General features: G+C 31.8%; 1 protein-coding gene across 1 annotated transcript in view; it reads left to right on the top strand.

Moving 5' to 3' along the window:
• The window catches only part of LOC113376484 (paired box protein Pax-5), an 82,557-nt gene that overhangs the window by 52,555 nt on the left and 11,555 nt on the right, over positions 1 to 18,447 (top strand). The window lies entirely within an intron of this gene.

The following is an 18,447-nucleotide window of genomic DNA, read 5'->3' on the forward strand; positions in this document are numbered from 1 at the left end:
CAAATCTATCAGTTATGAACCAGAATCCAAATCAACAACTTTCGGTGATACATCCAGTGTTTTATCAAGTAGCGTCGCAAGTGTTAAGGCGGTGTCGTAGAATCTGCAGAGATGTCATTCTCGAGCGTGTCATCCTCGAGCGTGCCTCTCGAATCAACAGGAGCGGTACCAAAGAAGATAACGGATGAAGGCAGAAGAAAACTAACGACATCCGACCAATCGAAAATTTTCAAACCAAAGATCAAGTTACCAAAAGGCGCAATTACTGATAGGGGTATTTATTATGAGTGTGTATCGAATTCCGATTCTGATGGCTTAGTCAAAATCTCTGTGACAACCATTTTTGATAATAAGCACTTAGTGTCTGACACCAGTTCTATTGCTCAAGTAGCTTCGCCTATTGAGCTGGCTCCAAAAACAACAGCAGAATTAATTCAAACAGAATCGATTCAAACCGCTAGTTGCACGTCGAAAAAACGGTCTGCTAAAGATAAAAATGTTGATTCCGACGCTGGCGCAAGGAGACAATCATCTAACTTGGAGCGGAAGCGATCGAAATCGGCATGCGCCATCCTTCTAAAGGATTGTCGAAAATCATATTACGATCGACGTTCGGATTCAGGTAACGAAACATCTCCATCCAACAATGACGACCTTGAATTCATAGATAAAGAACACTCGTTAAAGGAGTTAGGATTTAACCCAGATATCGTTCTTGACTGTGATGTAGTACGACTGCCAGAAAAGACTGACTTATATCATACTAAATAAATCAAATTTTTAATCACGAGTACCCAGATTATATACTCTACATAGACGAAGAACCATTTTTTTGTCACTTTTTAGTTCTGTCCTGTTACACGGACTTGTTTACAAGATCTAATACTCATAAAAGCGAAAGATTATCATCATCAGAAATTACAATAGATGTTTTGAACGAAATCTACCGGTGGATGACTTTGACTAATAAAGATAGTAAACTTTTGTTAAACAGGAAGAACATATTGAATATTTTGAGAGGGGCTCGAGCGATGGCAGTTAAACAGCTGGAAGAACAATGTTGGGCATATATAGACAGCCGTCTAATATTTAATGAGAACACTGCAATTCAACTTTATCTAGATGCAATAGCTTTAGAAGAACAGAGCATAGTGGACTTAATGCTACAGAGGATATCAAGAATATTTTTAACGTTTGTCGGAACTTCAGATTATCTGAATCTGGAGATTCATCAATTATATCCTATAATAAGTTCGAGTTATATTTGCGTCAATTACGAATTAGAAGTCATGCTATCTGTTGTGCGTTGGCTGATGCATGACTGGGATAATAGAAAAGTGTACGATGAATTACTTATGGCATTGATTAGGTTTGGCTTTATATTGCCACGAACTTTAGTGAAAATTGTGCAGGACATGAATTATCCGGAAGTGATGGAAGTTATGAGAAACGATGTAATCGACACTATGAGACAAGATGGACTAAATTTCAGCATTTACCGGTTTTGGAATGAAAATGTTTGGCCAAGGCGCTATGAAGGGATGAAGGAGCTTGACAGCGAACAACCGGCGCCCAGGTATTTCTTTAGATCAAGGGCAGAGTATCATGAGTCTTACAGCCACTTTTTAAATTACTTGGAACGAATAAAGAATGCGACATTGCAGAATAATAAAATAATGAATAATTTAATGTTCCATCCGCAAGAGAATTCCGGTGCCGATATCGGAAACAGTTTGAATTTAGCCGTTCATTTCGATCCTGCACTCGATGAAAGGTCGAGATCAAGTAGTCGAACGAATCTAGTCTTCAGCGGATTGGGCAGACTAGCGCTGCATTTTGATGTTCCACCGGCACTTACTCCACATCCGAATATAAAGGAGTTGCCGACTGAAGCGGATGTCGAACCTGAAGAGATTGCCGATGCATCTAGTGCCTCTCATCATATTCAATCCCCAAGGATTGAGCGAACACAAACCGAGAATTTAGATATGCATTTATCTCTAGAAATAACTGAAACTCGACGGATGGTAACTCACACCGAACCTTCCATTCGCCCACACACGTCAAGTAATGAACAATACGAAACTTATAACCGTATAGAATCCAGATATTTCAGACCTTTTGTAGATCGTTCTTTCGAAAGCGACGATTCTGATTATGATATTGCGAAAAAGTGAAGTCCTTTCGATGATGATGTCCTATTTTTATATTTTATCATTCCCAATTCCTAATTTTCTACTATTCTCATAAATGTGCATGTATAAATTTATTATCAATAACATTTGCAAAATTTACTTGTGCAGTACTATGAAATTAAAGCACTTGTTTTATATTTTGGTTTCACTAGAAAATTCACACATATATATTTATTATAAATGCACATACTACTTATTATTTCGTATGACTTATTTATATCTGGAACATTACATAATGTCATTATCAATTATTCAGTATTTTATTATAATTTTTTAATGCTTTCATTACCATTAAATAAAATAATTTAAAATGTAGAAAATAGATAAATAAATTTATAATGAATACCTATCTGTGTATTATTTAACAATAAATAATTACATTTTTTATAACCTTGCTTTGATCAAAATATGTTTTTCAGATTTTAATTTTGATCAAGTATTTTACTTCGAAATTAATAAATCATGAGTATGAATAACACCAATTAAAAAGCTTTGTAGTTACAAATTACAGATTTACTGAATTTATTGGAACGTACATCAAATCAGAAAATAACAAAAATTTTAATGTGATATATAATACACTTGTCATACTGTCTCTATCAGTAAACTGATACAAACTCTGAACAATATTTAATTGAATATAAATAATATATTGTTTTTGTATAATACTATGCATGGATTTTTGTCAGGGTCAGAGACCTTCGGACAGCAGTTTCTGTCTAATTAAAAAGATTACTTAACAATCATGAGACTAGTAAATTTTTAGCTATATTTCACTGTACCTTCAACAAAGACTTTGTCTGAGAGAGCTTACCTAATTCTAAAGAAAATAATTCGTAACCAGACAAATTAATGTTCTCAATTATCAAATGTACAAAATTCCAGGTATTATGAAACGGGGAGCTTTAAGGCCGGTGTAATAGGTGGTTCTAAGCCAAAAGTTGCAACACCCCCCGTGGTCGATGCGATTGCAAATTATAAGCGCGAAAATCCAACAATGTTCGCATGGGAGATCAGGGATCGGCTGCTGGCGGAGGGCATCTGCTCACAGGACAACGTACCATCCGTTTCGTCGATCAACAGGTTAGTTAATATATCAATTTTTATTTTTATATTCAATTGACTGTTGATATTACTAGCACTAGTGAATATGATAGTTAAGAGTTGAAATGCGGTCTGGAAAACTTATCTATTCACTAGCAAATTTCGATCAATTTGAATATACATATTATATTTATTCTTTCTCAAATTACAAAAACGTTCTTTGCCTAATAAAATCGATATTATATTTTGCCTTTTGACCCCCAATTTTGACTTTAGTTTCGTGTTCAGAGGTAAAAACTGCATTAGAAAACATATTTCACACACTCAATAAAGATAAGTTTTTTTGTGGATCATCTGTTATTATATTGTATATTAAACAGAACAGTTTTTCGACGTAAAGTAAATTTTCTTGTAAAAACTATTATTCGTACCTACTGCCGCTGTCAGGATAGTTTTTCAAAACAATTTAGTTCATCAATCAAAGACATAGTTTTGGATATTTGTTCGAATGTTAAATTTTGTTCTTTGGAGATTTCTATTGCGAAATTAGCAATTTAGTTGTCAGTCTCTTCTAATTTAAAAAGTTTTCATGAAAATGAAATCCTCAAACCTGACGATGCAAATTCTAAAATCTAACAACGCATAGTAAAATTCAGTAAAAACAAAGCAGTGACGCAACTTCTAAATTAAAACGAGGTGTGAGTGTATTTTAATCAGCCGTTGCATAAACATACTGTTGAATATTATTCTCTATCTTAATACAATAACCTTTATGAATCCGAAAATAAAAGGTCGCAAAGGGAACCGAAATGTTCCTGACCTCATATTGTCATACTTAAATCGTGTCCCCTATCCTGTATCGCCTGTAGCGCGGCGTTCTTGCTCTTGGAAAACGATCGAGTCCTCGTCCTCGTCCTCGTCCTCGGCTGGTCGGCACTGATATGTATTAATGAACTAGTGCCTGGGGACCTTTTCGAGCGGCCCCAGCCCCATCGCAATCGCAAACATCACCGACATGCCCGACATACTATATACTTGCACACATACGAATACATACATTCAGAAAGTAGTAAATTAAATGTCACTATCATCACACCCTTGGTGCAAATAACCCCTGCCTGCAGCACCCTCGCGGATTTACTTGCTCCTCTATATGCTACATCTATTAAAATAAAATATCTGTTAGATTTAATCGGATAACACTTATGTCGGAATTGGTGAAATAGAGGCAGTTAGTTGACATTGCGTAAACAAATATTAAATGAATTCAATATTTAAATATGGATACATTATTCTTTATTCGCGTGAAGGGTGATCCAATATTGTTGGATTCAATTTTAAATATATGAACTTTCTAAAATTTTGATAAAATAATTAAAATTAAAATTGTAGGGATCTTCGAAATAAAGCAGATATTATTTGAACCTTGAAAATATATTTTTATTCAATTTTGAATATAAGAAAATAATGAATATACATATGATTGTTAATCCTTTTAATAGTTTTAATTAAATTTAAAAAAAATATGAACAATACACACAAATATTAAAAATAGTTTGTTTCAATGATAATTTCATATGTTGAAATAACAACAGGGATATGTTTATACAAAGAGGATTTATATAATTAGAAATATATGAAATTTTTTAGCCCGATACTTCAATCAGTTGATTTTAATTTTCCAGATTCATTTTTTTACGCCTTATTGTTAGTGCAGAATATTCATTTACTTGGTTTCTTAAAAAAAAGGAATAGATATATTAAAAAAAAAATATTAAAGTTTCCGTGAAGTAAATACTCATTTTGTTATTATTTTAAAATGGCGGTTTTAGTACTATCATATATCGAGTAGAGCTTTTACGTACTAAATATTTAATGAAGTCTATTTCTATATTACGAAATTATATCTATCAGACATAATTTGTTTTGAAAACTAAAATAGTTACACCAATGAAATAAAATAATTACTTCACTAATAAATACAATATTATTTTTTTTATTTCAAAATGACCGTTTTTAGTACTGTGGAGTGCAAATTTTCGTCGTATTAGATAATTAAACGATAAGACAGTCAAAATTTATGTTAAAAGTTGAAATAATCCTGTGTCTGTGTACAAATTTAAGGAAGTTATTCCGTTAATCTAATATGGAGAACAAAAACGACAATAACGAAGAAGTTATTCAGGACACTGTTTGCTTTCCGTTTTGCTGCTGTTGCTCTCGCTGTTGCTGCGGCGTTATGTCCGTTTCCTGATTCTCGCACACAAAAAGCTATCTGAGCGATATTTTATCATTTTTACTCTGGGGTAATGAGTGCTATTTTACCCTGACTTCATCCAATTCGTCCCATCTGTCTCCGGAATTGCAAAAGTTTCCTCAGAGCAACCCATATACACTCATAGATTTAATTGTTTTACACGTAAAACTTTTCTGATCATACTCTACGTTTTATATGAAATTTCCTCGATTCCAAGGTTCGATGCGTTGTTGAAAAGTTCCATAAAACAAATTTTAAATTTCAAATTAAAGCTTAAAAATAAAAGAGCAGGTAAAGATGCTGCAGCTGGATATTTTGACGTATTTAAGTCATTCAGTAAACGGCTGATGTAGCTTTTTTTCTAAATCGTTTTGTATTTTTTACGTTTTTAATCGGAATTGGATTTATTTATTCCGTATTTTTATAAACAGTACAAGTAAACACAAGAAAAAAAAATTAAAATAACTGTATTCAAAATCGTAATTGTAATTGAATTTATTTATTCAGTAGGATCATATAAACAGAAGTTGATGATAATTTAAAATTAATTATGTTCATAATCTTTTCTTTTTCTTTAATATTAATTATTAGAGATTACTTAGAAAATATTCTACTAAAATGATTTTTGAAAATTCATATAGGATCATTAGTGATTACTAATGAATCTAGAACAACAATTTGATATTTAAATTCTTAATGTAAAAATGCATTAATGTTACTTACTTACAAAAATAATTATGCTTAGTATCTTTTGTCTCCTTTATTAAAATTTATTTGGAAATAATCAAAAATACTTTAATTCACTAATTTTTAAAAAGTCATATAGAATTATTAGTGTCAATCAATTATGAATCAAACCATCAATTATGAATTCAATACGATTGATTAAATGTGGTTAACCGATCATTTCTATTTCTTAAGAATTCGATAGTTTGAAATCTATCTTAGCGACGGTTACGTTTATACGAGTGTAAGGCATAACTTAAGCATCTGATTTTTGCAATGACAATGGCATATCTCTTGAAGTGATCTATTCTGGTTTCTGGCTTTGATATCATTCGAATTTAAAACTTGAATCGTTCGTATAAATAATTTTCCGGCTCATGTTTTGTTGCCTATTGATCCGTGCTTGAATTCCCTCAACACCGTTTGCAATATTTTCCATACTATCCTCGTAGCTTCGTAGCCTTTCCGTCGCCCCGTTTCGCTCGCACTGCCTGCGATGCTATTTAATCACGTCCCAGTACAGGTCCGTTGCCATCAAAGCTCCGTTGAAGAAGTTGTTTCGATGGCGAGAGGAAGTGTACAGTGTACTCCTCAAACCTCAGAACTGACATTTACTTCGCTTTCTTCGAACGAAACTGCTGCCGAAGGGATGAGATGAGGACTTGCGTATAAACAATGCTACGGCGAAACAAGGAATTGCCTGAGAAAGATCGAGACGTCCGCGCCGCGCCGCGCCCCGGGCTAACTAAGAGTAAGGCAACTTTCATTCTGTCAAGAAGTATCTACTATCTACTGCTGATAGACATTAGAGGGCTCGCAGGATTCAAGCATTTTGAATCTACTTCGAAAAATAATTGCTTCACGGTGTGGGATTTTAGGCCAATGGTACACGTTCAGCTTATGTCTGATGTCTGACTAAATTACAAGTTTTCTTTCAGAGTTCGTATTTCGTATTCATATGCGACTGTTGAGCATTTTTTGTTTACTATTAATTTTGATTTACTTGATCAAAATTGAGAACAGATCGCTTGCTAAATAGAAATAAAATTTTAGTTAGTTTTAAAATAAGTAAAATCGAGGAAATAACTATTATGCTGAATTTATTACAAGTACTGTAAAAGATTTGACTAATCTTACGAATTCGCCGAATATATCTTATGCCGACTGTCGGCGTGACATTAACCATTTGTGCCCGTAAAAATGTACAGTGATTGATCATTCCCGAAACATTGCATATTGCATAATAGAATAAATTCGATGGAAATAAAATGTGTCCCGAACACCAACCGAACAGGTGGTAATCCGAAAAACGCATTAGCATACGAACAAAGTGCAGCGATGAAAAAATATGTTCATAAATTTTCAGATGCGCCCATTTATGTGCCGTACGTTTTAAATCCGTGCTTATACAAATACATTGCATTGTGCAGAAAATTAAAATCAAAAAGCGCAATTTTCAGATTCATCGTGTATTTAGCATGATCTCGCACATAAATGCACAAATATGCTGTAAATTAAGCAGGTGTTTGTATTTAATTTAAAACTTGTAAATGTGGAATGGTATTTATAAAATTCTAGCTTTATGTTTAGAATAATGATATATAAGAGTATATTTAGTCGTCGAGATAAGTTTTCAAAAACTAAAAATATTTGGTACATAAATTTGCTTGGCAAAAAACCTGATATTGTATTTAATATTATTTATGATGTCTTGCTAGCGAATAAAAATTTCTTACTTTAATAAATTTAATAGAATATTTAAAAAAACAATCAATGAGAAATATCTCAATATGTGATAGAAAATCATTAGATTAGGACTAGGAAATTATCAAACAGGTTTGGTGATCACAACCTCTGATCAAAACTCTTCCCGATTTCTGCCTCTGCACTAAGCGTGCGTAAGCAGCATGTTGCAGTATAGGTACGATTTACATCAAGTAAATTGTAGTCTTTATGTCCTGATGTATTGCATTTGATGTAATATGTATATTCATACGCGCACCGAAAAGATTTCGAGAGTAGCCTGGCTCATCTGCCGGTTTTACCGAGCCCATGTTCATCCCGCGTTCATCCCGCGTTACTTCCGAGTCATTGCCCAGAGCTCTCACCCCGCGCGGGAGCGTGTGCGATCGCTATTTGCGTGCGCGTTCGCACTCGAACGCCTAAGGCTGGATAGCATATGGGAGGTTATATGAGATTGGAAATTGACGTTTCAACTTATTTTGAGTTGTTTGACACCAAAATACATGTATGTTTGTTGGACAAAATTTTGTCGACGTCTTCTCAAAAACTTTTGCACCGTTTTCCTTAGGTATTCAATTTACATTGGATTCTTTAGTACTCACTAATAATCATATATTGACTTTTTAAAAATTAATTTATTATATTATTTTTTATTATTTCCAAGTAATCTTCAAAAAAGAGACAAATGATACTGAACATAATTATTAGTGTAAGCAATAATAATGCATTTTTACACTATATTGAATTTACATATCAACTCTTCTATTGGATTTATTAGTACTTACTAGTGATAATATATGACTTTTCAAGAATAATTTTATTAGATTATTTCTGATTACTTCTAAGCCATCTTTAGCAAGCCATTTGATAATAAATTCAGTAAGGACTCACATTGATTAGTTTTCTGCGACGATCGGCTGAGACGTTTCTTTACAATTAGCATATAAATGAACGGTTTTTTCAATACATTTCTGGAAAAAATCATTGATATATTTATATATATATATATATATATATATATATATATATATATATATATATCGTACTAGTTATTAACGAATCATAATAAAAAATAAGAAGTTATATTCAGAATATCTGTAGAAAAGAAAAGGCTATTTCAAGTATTCAAATTCAAAATGTTTCAAGTTAATATTAATAGAATAAAATCTTAGACTGTTTGGAGTGATATCTATTTTATAAAGGTAAAGCAAAATAGATAAGATAAACCTGCATGTAAAGAAATAAAAATAAAAAAGTATTGACCACATAACCGTGTAAGTTAAAATGTCACTACTATTAATTTAAAATATTCTAAATGAATATCTATGTGCTATGTGTCCTCACTCTAACGATAAGCTGTTCCGGCGAGGAGCTACCGTATGCAATTCGAATCGGAGCCTTTCGCAGCGGGGAAATTTTTAACGCGACATACGGTACGGTAATTCGTATGCGCACTTACATAGATATTCTCATCTCAACGCTCCCGAACACACCGCACACTCGACTTATTTGCGTTGTGCACTTATGTCATCACTTTGGGACTAAACATGTTCACAATAGATTATGACAAACTATGTACTCATGACCCTCGCCTTACTCTGATCTCTAAATTGTTTTTACAGGATCAGCCGTATTTGTAATTTAGGACACTACTGAAATAAATCAGACGAGCAATCTGCTAACAAAACAAACACTTGGTAATAAATAAGTTAATAAAGTATCTTGCAATTTTTGTACTGGTTCATGAAGTGTTGAATCACTTTTCATTCGACTCAACATGATTATTGATTATAATTAATTTATCAAATTATATATTGAATTATTCATAAGCAAACCGTGATCAATAGTGATATACTCGTATATTGTTTATGACTCTAGAAAACGTTTTCCAATTAATTGAAACACATTTTTAAAAATAAGTAGTGATGAAGATATATTTTTTTATTTTCATTTTTAGCAATCATAACATGCTATGAGCTATTCAGTTCACTTTATTCACTCACTTTTGTAAACGGACATGAAATTACTGTGCTAAATTTTAGTATGGCAGTAGTTGTCACTCCAATGGCTCCTTAAAACTGGTCTCTCAAAAAGTTGAGGCTATAGACTATAATTGTTTAATCTTCTTGTTTTAGGAAATATTAAACACTACTTAACTTTATTGCAACAAAACAAACAAAATTTATATTCCGATCGTCATGTAAGTTTTTATTACTGACTGACTAAGTAGCATCGGTAATATGTCCCAAAATTTTAGACTGGGCACTGAGATATGGTTTATGAGTGCAATATCTTAAAATGTTCAAAATGCTGAACTAAAGCAGCATAGGATTTCTCGAATAGTTGGTTTAGTTTTTAATTTGACTTTGATCTAACCATAAGCGTCAGTAAAAAATCGAAACGGTCCAATGGGTATATGCTCTACTATGCATCGAATCGCTTGTTCAGTAAGAACATCCTCCAAGGGAACGCTTTAGCAGTCGATCGAAAATCCTGACTACTTTCGGAAGAGTTTTCGCCATTCCAAGTTCTTCGGAAGCGCGCACTGCACGCAAGGGAATTCTTAAACTTAAAGAGCGCACTCTAGCGAGGAGCTTGACTTATTCAACACCGACAATAATTTATAACTAATTATACAAGTTTCGTACATTATGTACGTACGATTAAATAACCGTGACTGTTTGTAATGAAAGTAGCGAAGAGAAATTTTCAATCGGTCCCAAATGACGAAGGCAAAAGTTCAGAAGAGACATCCCGCAATTCGTAATATACGGAAAGCTTCATTAAATACACCGAGCACTGAGAGATTTGAAACATATTCGTGTTAAGTTATTGAGTTTAATTAGAATTATCTCAGAAATTTCATTTAGAAAAAAATAAATATCCAATTATATCTTATCAAACGTTTCTAATCAAACTACAACAGTTAGAACTACCACAACTCTCATAATTTTTTATAGCATGCATTGCGATTTTATTTTATTACATATGTTTTTTTAATAATAAGTAGATACATCTTTATAATACTTATATTATCATATAATGTAAAATAAAAACTTTTATGAACTTGGCAGCTTATTTTATATTTGTATGAGATAACTTGAACTAAGTGTTGCCTATAAAAAAAAACGATTTTTAAAAAGATCTTTTTCCAATATTTCATTTAAAACTTTTCAATCTTTTTATTTCAATTCTTATAACTTACTGAAGAGCTTTAAGCAACATTTTAACAAATCTTTACGAATCTCTCTAATATCATCAATGTAAGATTCAGCTAATATTTTACTATAAGATTCTAAAAATATATATGGTAGAGCGAGGTTTCCATCATCATTATCTCCAAAACAAGCAAAGTATAGAGTTTTTTAGGGATACTATTTTAAAGTAGAAGTCAAAGAATGTGTAACCAGCCACTAACCTAATTCTGAACAGAAATGTATCAACATTCCGATAGTAAAAAAGCAATTTTATAAGAAATATATTAAATTAATAGTTATTCGACCTCTTTGGATGAATATTTCTTTCGAAATACCAGATCAAGTATACCTACAATGTAAAAATGTTCCCATAAAATTTGTATTTCACATTGGTGAAATATTGTAGCTTTTAAATTAAAAAAAGTTGGATCTGTTTGCCTCCTTGCTGTCTCTTCTTACCTCTTCCATGGGTAAAAAAAGAATAGATGACAAATTTTTCACTTGTCAACAAGCAGATAATAAATCTACATATAACTCTAATAATACATTGAAGAGATATTAATTATGGGTTAAACACTTTTTAAGATTTATAGATTTTATTTTAAATTGTAACTTACATTATTGGGTGTTGATATTTTTAATCTGTACTTGTTGGCGGTTCAAACATAACTAACCCCCGCTCACTAATAATCAGTTTTTGCCTGATTCGACCCTTATTGTCGGATAAGGGTCGATTTATAAAAGTTTTATATAAATGGTACCAACATACGAGATTTAATTACAAACATATTTTAATGAACATGTGTTAAACATAAAATATTATAATAAATACATAATAGTTCTTAACAACATATAAGATATTATGTAAATGTTTAGTATTGATAGATTACAAAAGATATTGTGACATTAAATATTGTGCTTTGCTTCGAAAATCTCTGTGTATCTCGGTCTAAAACTCTAAATCTTCGAATCGTCTATCGTCTGAACTTTAAGCACACCGTGATGCAGCCTCGCCTTGCCTTGGCTTGCTTCACCATGCCATGCCATGCCATGCCGAGTGATTACATCGAATGTGATCGTAAGAAAATGCGACGTAAAGAATCCCGATACAGCTTTACCGAGTCGGTCTACGGGCTTATCACTCAGGACGATTGAATCCTCCTTCGTCGTCCTCCTTCTTGTTCACGGAAATTCTGATTGCAGAAACGAGACGAAGTCTTATTTGTATTCAACATCGCAGACAAGGAAAGTATATTCGGAACCTTTGTGGGGCGAAGTGGGCGCATTCTGTGTGGTGTGTTCACACAGTGTGGCCGGAGAAAACTCGACCGATAAAATACCGAATGAAAATAAGAAAGAGTATATGCTACGTAGTTGACAGAATAAAATGTTCTCATTCACATATCGACCTAGAGTTTCAGAACGTACGCCTCAATTTGGTAATATGTAAAATAAATAGTATATGTAATACATTAGGATATTTTTTTATTTATGATCTAAATAAGCAAGTACAATGTTGTTATCAGAATTTTGATTCACTTGTCCTTAAATTATAAAATTGTAAAAAACTAATGAAATTTAACCCATATTATTTTCATAAGAAACTTTGGTTGGAGTGCGGACTATCTTAAATTTAATACATATTAGAATCTAAAACTTTGCGAGTTTTTTTGAAATTCTGGAAGCATTTGACACCTTGAAGCAAAGAAATTCACCTAAAATATATACCTAAAATATTTATCAAACAAACAACTATTGAACTATGTTCAGTAAAATTCCCAGCTATTATTCAGCAAAAATATATTTTTTGCCATCTTTCTAAAATTTGTCATCTGATTCTTTTTACCTCATAGGCGGGATAAGAAAGTAAAGCCAGGGGGCAAATAGTCCCACTATTATATTTTTAACTTTAAAGAAGTTTTTTGGAATGATAGCTATATTATCTAGTCAATGCAGTGCAGATTAATTATTAGGCCGAACAACAAAATTAAAAAATTTAATCTAAATATATATTGTTAAAAACAATGAACAAAAATCTTTATCAACTCTTACTAATATCATAAATTTTGCTTTGGTAGGTATTTCTTTTTAATAAATCAGACTCATTGTTTCTTAAGATACAATCATCACAAATACGGTAAATGCAACTTCATGGACATTTTTAAAGTTCACTCTGCATACAATCTGCGTATAGAACTTTGTCAAAATAATTCATTTTCAGAGTTGTAATTAACTACATATTTAATTAATCTCTTGTCAAATCATATTTTAATTTATTTACTTTTTTATTTACTTCTTTTTTGTTTACACATTGCCAGTGTAAAGATTCAGGTGTTTCTATAAATTAAATTGAAGTATACTTGAAAATGATATTCGGGTATGGAGAACTGATCAACAGTGGTCAAAACAAAATCTGTTAAAAATTGTCAATGTGGCCATTTATCATGTGATAGAGACGCCGCCCGATTTAAGACCAAGGCCGGTTAATGTTTTACCCTCTATCTAAATAGTATCGTTAAAAAATACTTTACTAATTTATTAGGAATTGGTGCTTCACCAGCGCCCCGCTCCACTCTATACTATTTTTCTAAATTTACTGTTATTTAAAACTCTCAGCGATCAATGAATTGAATCCAAATATCTCAATTACTAATTTAATATAATAAATATTACTAACTAATTTATTATAATTAATAGTTGCTTATAACGATGAACTTCAGCAATTTCGTACCCGACCAGTTATTTATTACTTGATCCTTTATTATTTCGGTGCGATTTATTTTTTATTATTTGATTCGTCTCGCAAAATCTTCCGTGTCGACAAGTGTAACGGCGACGGCGTTTGGAGCGGCTGCTGCGGCTGCGGCTGCGGCGCGAAATTCGGCGGGCGGCAATCGATTCGTTGCGGTAAGCCACGCGTCCATCCCCGACCGCATCGGCTTAATTATTACTTTGTTGATACATAATTAATAGGGGTTTGTCATAAAGTTATTCATAGATGCAGAGTTTTTATGCATTTTTAACTTCCCGAAGGAGAAGTTTATGTTTTCATCAAAAAATGCGATTCGCTAATTTTATGTTTTCTCGACGTTTCAAGCCATTCTGAATCAAATGAGACCCAATTTGGAAAAAGTATGTGTGTGTGTGCGTGTGCATCAACAGATTTTTTGTCGTAAATCGCCGTTTTCTCAAAAACGGCTGGATCGATTTCAAAAATTTAAAAGCCATTTGATGTATCTCGATGAGGTTTATCGTTTGTCATTTTGTCCGACGATGAGCCGAGACGTTTCTTTGTAATTTGGAAAAAAGTGTTAAAATTTTCGTCCATATTTAAGCTCATACTATCGAATCGATTTTAAAAAATCAAAAACTGTTCGAAAGATATTAGTTAGGAATGATACTGATTAGTTTTAGGTGAAAATCTACCGAGCCGTTTTCTTGTAATTAACTGCTGAAAAAAAAAATTAAGCCGATTTTTATGAAACTTTTTTTGGCGATATATATCATTACGACAAGTAGTTTAATTTTAAAAATTCAAGGTTTGAGAAAATGAGTAATTTTTTCGACGTTTGTTAAAATTAAAATTCGGCGATTTACTTATAAAAATTATTGATTTTGAAAATTAGTTTTTAGAAAATAGTGCGAGTTAACGTCTTCGTTCGTTTTCAATCATGTATAATAAATCCACTCGGAATACTTTTAATCACTCATAAATAAATTTATTTTTTATTGATTAAGTCGATTATTTACACATATCGGGAAGTTCATATAACTTGCCTCAAGGCAAAATACCAATACCAACTAGTTAAGTTCTAATTTCGTTAGATAATAGGTTTGATTAATGTTTTAACTAATTAAGCGGATATACATTATGTCATTAATATTAGAAATTAGACTTAACACACGTTTTGAATTGCACGAAAATTGAATACTTCAATACATTTTTCATGTTTTTATCAAATTTTCAATTACTGAATTTGCAATCACTAAAATAAATTTGGTATTATATAAAATCTGTATGTTTTAATATTTATTTAATTGCTGTAAACAGAACTATAATATTTACTTACCATAATTCAGAACACTCTATATTTATTTATTTAAGCATGTAATTGATACATAATGAAAATCATTGTAACAAGCCTCAAATCCTTGATCAGAATGACTATTTTTCGCCTTTTTATTTCGATATTTCGAAACCAATGAACTCTGCTCAGCGTCAACACCAATCTGATTTTTTATTTTCTCTAAAAGGTTAACACTACTAACTGACACACATTTTCTTGAAATACTAAATAATTACCAAACTTTATTTTAGATTTTTTTTTTCAAGTATAATAGCTCAACAAAAATTTGCCTATATTTCTGATAATAAACTTCCGTCCTTTGAAATTATAAACTTATATAAAAATATTATTGAAACAACAGTTACTCATTCTATAAATATTATACATCCGATAATTTTATAAACACGTTTATGTTATCACCATGTTATTAAAACATCCTTCTTTGAAATTATAAACTTATATTTTTAAAAATATAGGAAAACATGTTGATGAATTTAATATTAAATATTATTATCATATTCTATATCTTTTCTAAATTAAATATTTAATAAAAATATTATTGAAACAACAGTTACTCATTCTATAAATATTATACATCCGATAATTTTATAAACACGTTTATGTTATCACCATGTTATTAAAACATTTTTACAAATTGATAGTTCATAATTTATAGAAAACATAATGTACTAGAGTGAAAAAAAAGCTTTTATTGTTTCGCGAAAATGTTATAACTTAAAAGTTACACAATGATGTTTTGAGACAAAACAATTTTAAGTATTATCAGAATATAAATAAAAAGCTGATAAAGAGTCCGTTCAAGTTGTTATTCACTGGAAATATTAATTAATATATGAATTATCATCTGAAATCGGTCGATTCATATGAAATTCGAATGAATTATTGTCATATTTATATTAGTTTTGGTTTCATTTCAATGTCATTGATTATGGTGTTTGGTGTTTGGTGTTTTTCGGGGAAGTTTGTTTATATTTATGCGTTTTCTATGTCGTCGGCCGTGTGCGTGCACTGGCAGCCGCCAACAATAGATACGAGGGCACACGATGACATTCGGAATTGCAAAACTGTGTCCGGACACGTGCCGGCACGTGACCGTATACATTCGCTTTTTCTCTTCTTAAATCATTTCCCACAACATCTCGGCGTTGGAGCTTTTCGCCCGCGCCCTTTCCAGCTTCTTTCGCGCGGCCCTTCCCGCCGACTGTCGGCGGGCGACGGGCGACGGGCGCTCGCTCGACCCCTCTCGGCGATCAACCCGAAAAGGTTTGGTTTTTCTGAGTGAAAAAAGAACACACTGAAAGGAGTGCTTTTTTCGTGGATTTATTATGTTTTTCGCTTTTCTGCGGATATTTATGTTTCTCATATGACAAACTGAATAATAAATCTATCTCCGGCAGCGTGGAAGAAATATTAAGGATTATGTAGTTATTTATTTATTTATTAACTTCCCTCAGGGTAACTTATATAAATCGAAAAAAATAAAATGGTAATTTTTCTATATTTATACGTTTTGAGATCTTTCGATGATTAAGACATATCTTACATTAATTAAATTATTTTTTATAATTAAACCAATACTCATGGGCCTATAATATTTCAATTTTTTGGTTCGACTATCATCACTCTAAGTTTCATCAAAATCCCAGAAGCGTGAACCTGAGGTTCTCCTTATAAAAAAGTATATTTCTACATATGCACGTTCATCAATTTTTTTATCAAAGTATTCTAAATAACGGATCAACCGCTTTAAATGTATTGATACATTCGATTCGAACTGTTTTTTTTTGTGTTTAGAGAAGGCAGCTTCAGCGGTTTGCGAAATGCGAACGAAAAAAGCAAAAACTGTTCATTTGATAGTATAGGTCGATTTTAACTTTTAAAGTGAAACTTACGCATTATCAACAAAAATGTAAATTATTTTCTTATCTGAATTATGATTTTCGAAAATGCTCAAAATAATAATAATAATTCATTAATTTTCGAATAAATTAATTTTTATATTGTTTTTGAAATGGTTAATATTTATTAGATAATTATAAAGTTAGAATTTTTGTTGGTAAACTTTCATATTATTTTTTACATCTATTCAGAAATTAGAAGTTTCAGCAAAATGTCTAAAGGCACAATGTAATACACGACAAATTTATTGGCTTGATTCCTGCTTTAAGACCATACAGTAGTGATTACTATTTCACTTAAATATATAGATCAAGAATACATTTCTAATGGGCACTGGGGTGTTACGGCAACAGAAAATCTTTTATATTAAACTTCTCTGAAACTAATTGGAGTTTAACTCCGCTCATGAAACTTTCTTCAAGCGGAGCTCCCTTTATTATTACTATTATTCTAATACTCATAAAGTGTCTTACTTTTACGCCCCCTCCTCATACTGCGACTCTTATGCTCATAATGATCGGCTCGATTTCCACTGCAATGCCATTTTATTATTTCTCCTGACTCGGGTGTACATTTTGAGGTCTGATTATTTGCAGCCCTCGCTTACAGTTATTATCTAATAATCATTTTGACAAGCACCCCTTGAGCGAGAGACGGCTTCTGGCACTCAGCAAATCGTGTTCCACTTGTGCTATAATAATTTTATGTGCCAGAGAACGTCTGAATGATTGCAGTATTTTCGAGTGTGTGTGATAAAATGTTTCATCATTTCCCTCAATACATTTTATCATTCTGCTACTGTAATAAATCAAATTAAAGAGCGCAAATGATTCACTTTAATCTGGTTCATAGTTAAACTTTTTTTTTATTTATGTGGGATTATGATAATTGTCCAACAGACTGCTATATTGCTGGAAGCATTAAATCAACTATTAATGTATGGCCTTATGATTTTAGACAATTTGTTGAATCTCTTCGTTTTTTAAATAATATATGAATAAAAATTACAATTATAAATAACTAGATGTAAGTATTTTGGCTCAGGGCAAGGTGTATGGCACATAGGTATACACAAGCATACATGGTTTTTCCAATTTTGCTCTTGAAACGTCTAGAAAACATAAAATTAGTAAATATGAGTTTCTGGCGAAAACATAAAATTATTAATCTTAGATGGTATAAAATCATATCAAAGTCGTATACCGCAAACATTTTTACAGAGAGATCAGATGCTTTAGTTTAGTATTTAAAATTGTTTATTTTCGTTGTTTTCAATTTTAAGATGCGCACAGTTATTC

Source organism: Ctenocephalides felis, unplaced genomic scaffold (genome assembly GCF_003426905.1).
Source record: "Ctenocephalides felis isolate EL2017-DRISC unplaced genomic scaffold, ASM342690v1 CF-g0.4_SCAFFOLD_01886, whole genome shotgun sequence".
Taxonomy (NCBI): domain Eukaryota; kingdom Metazoa; phylum Arthropoda; class Insecta; order Siphonaptera; family Pulicidae; genus Ctenocephalides; species Ctenocephalides felis.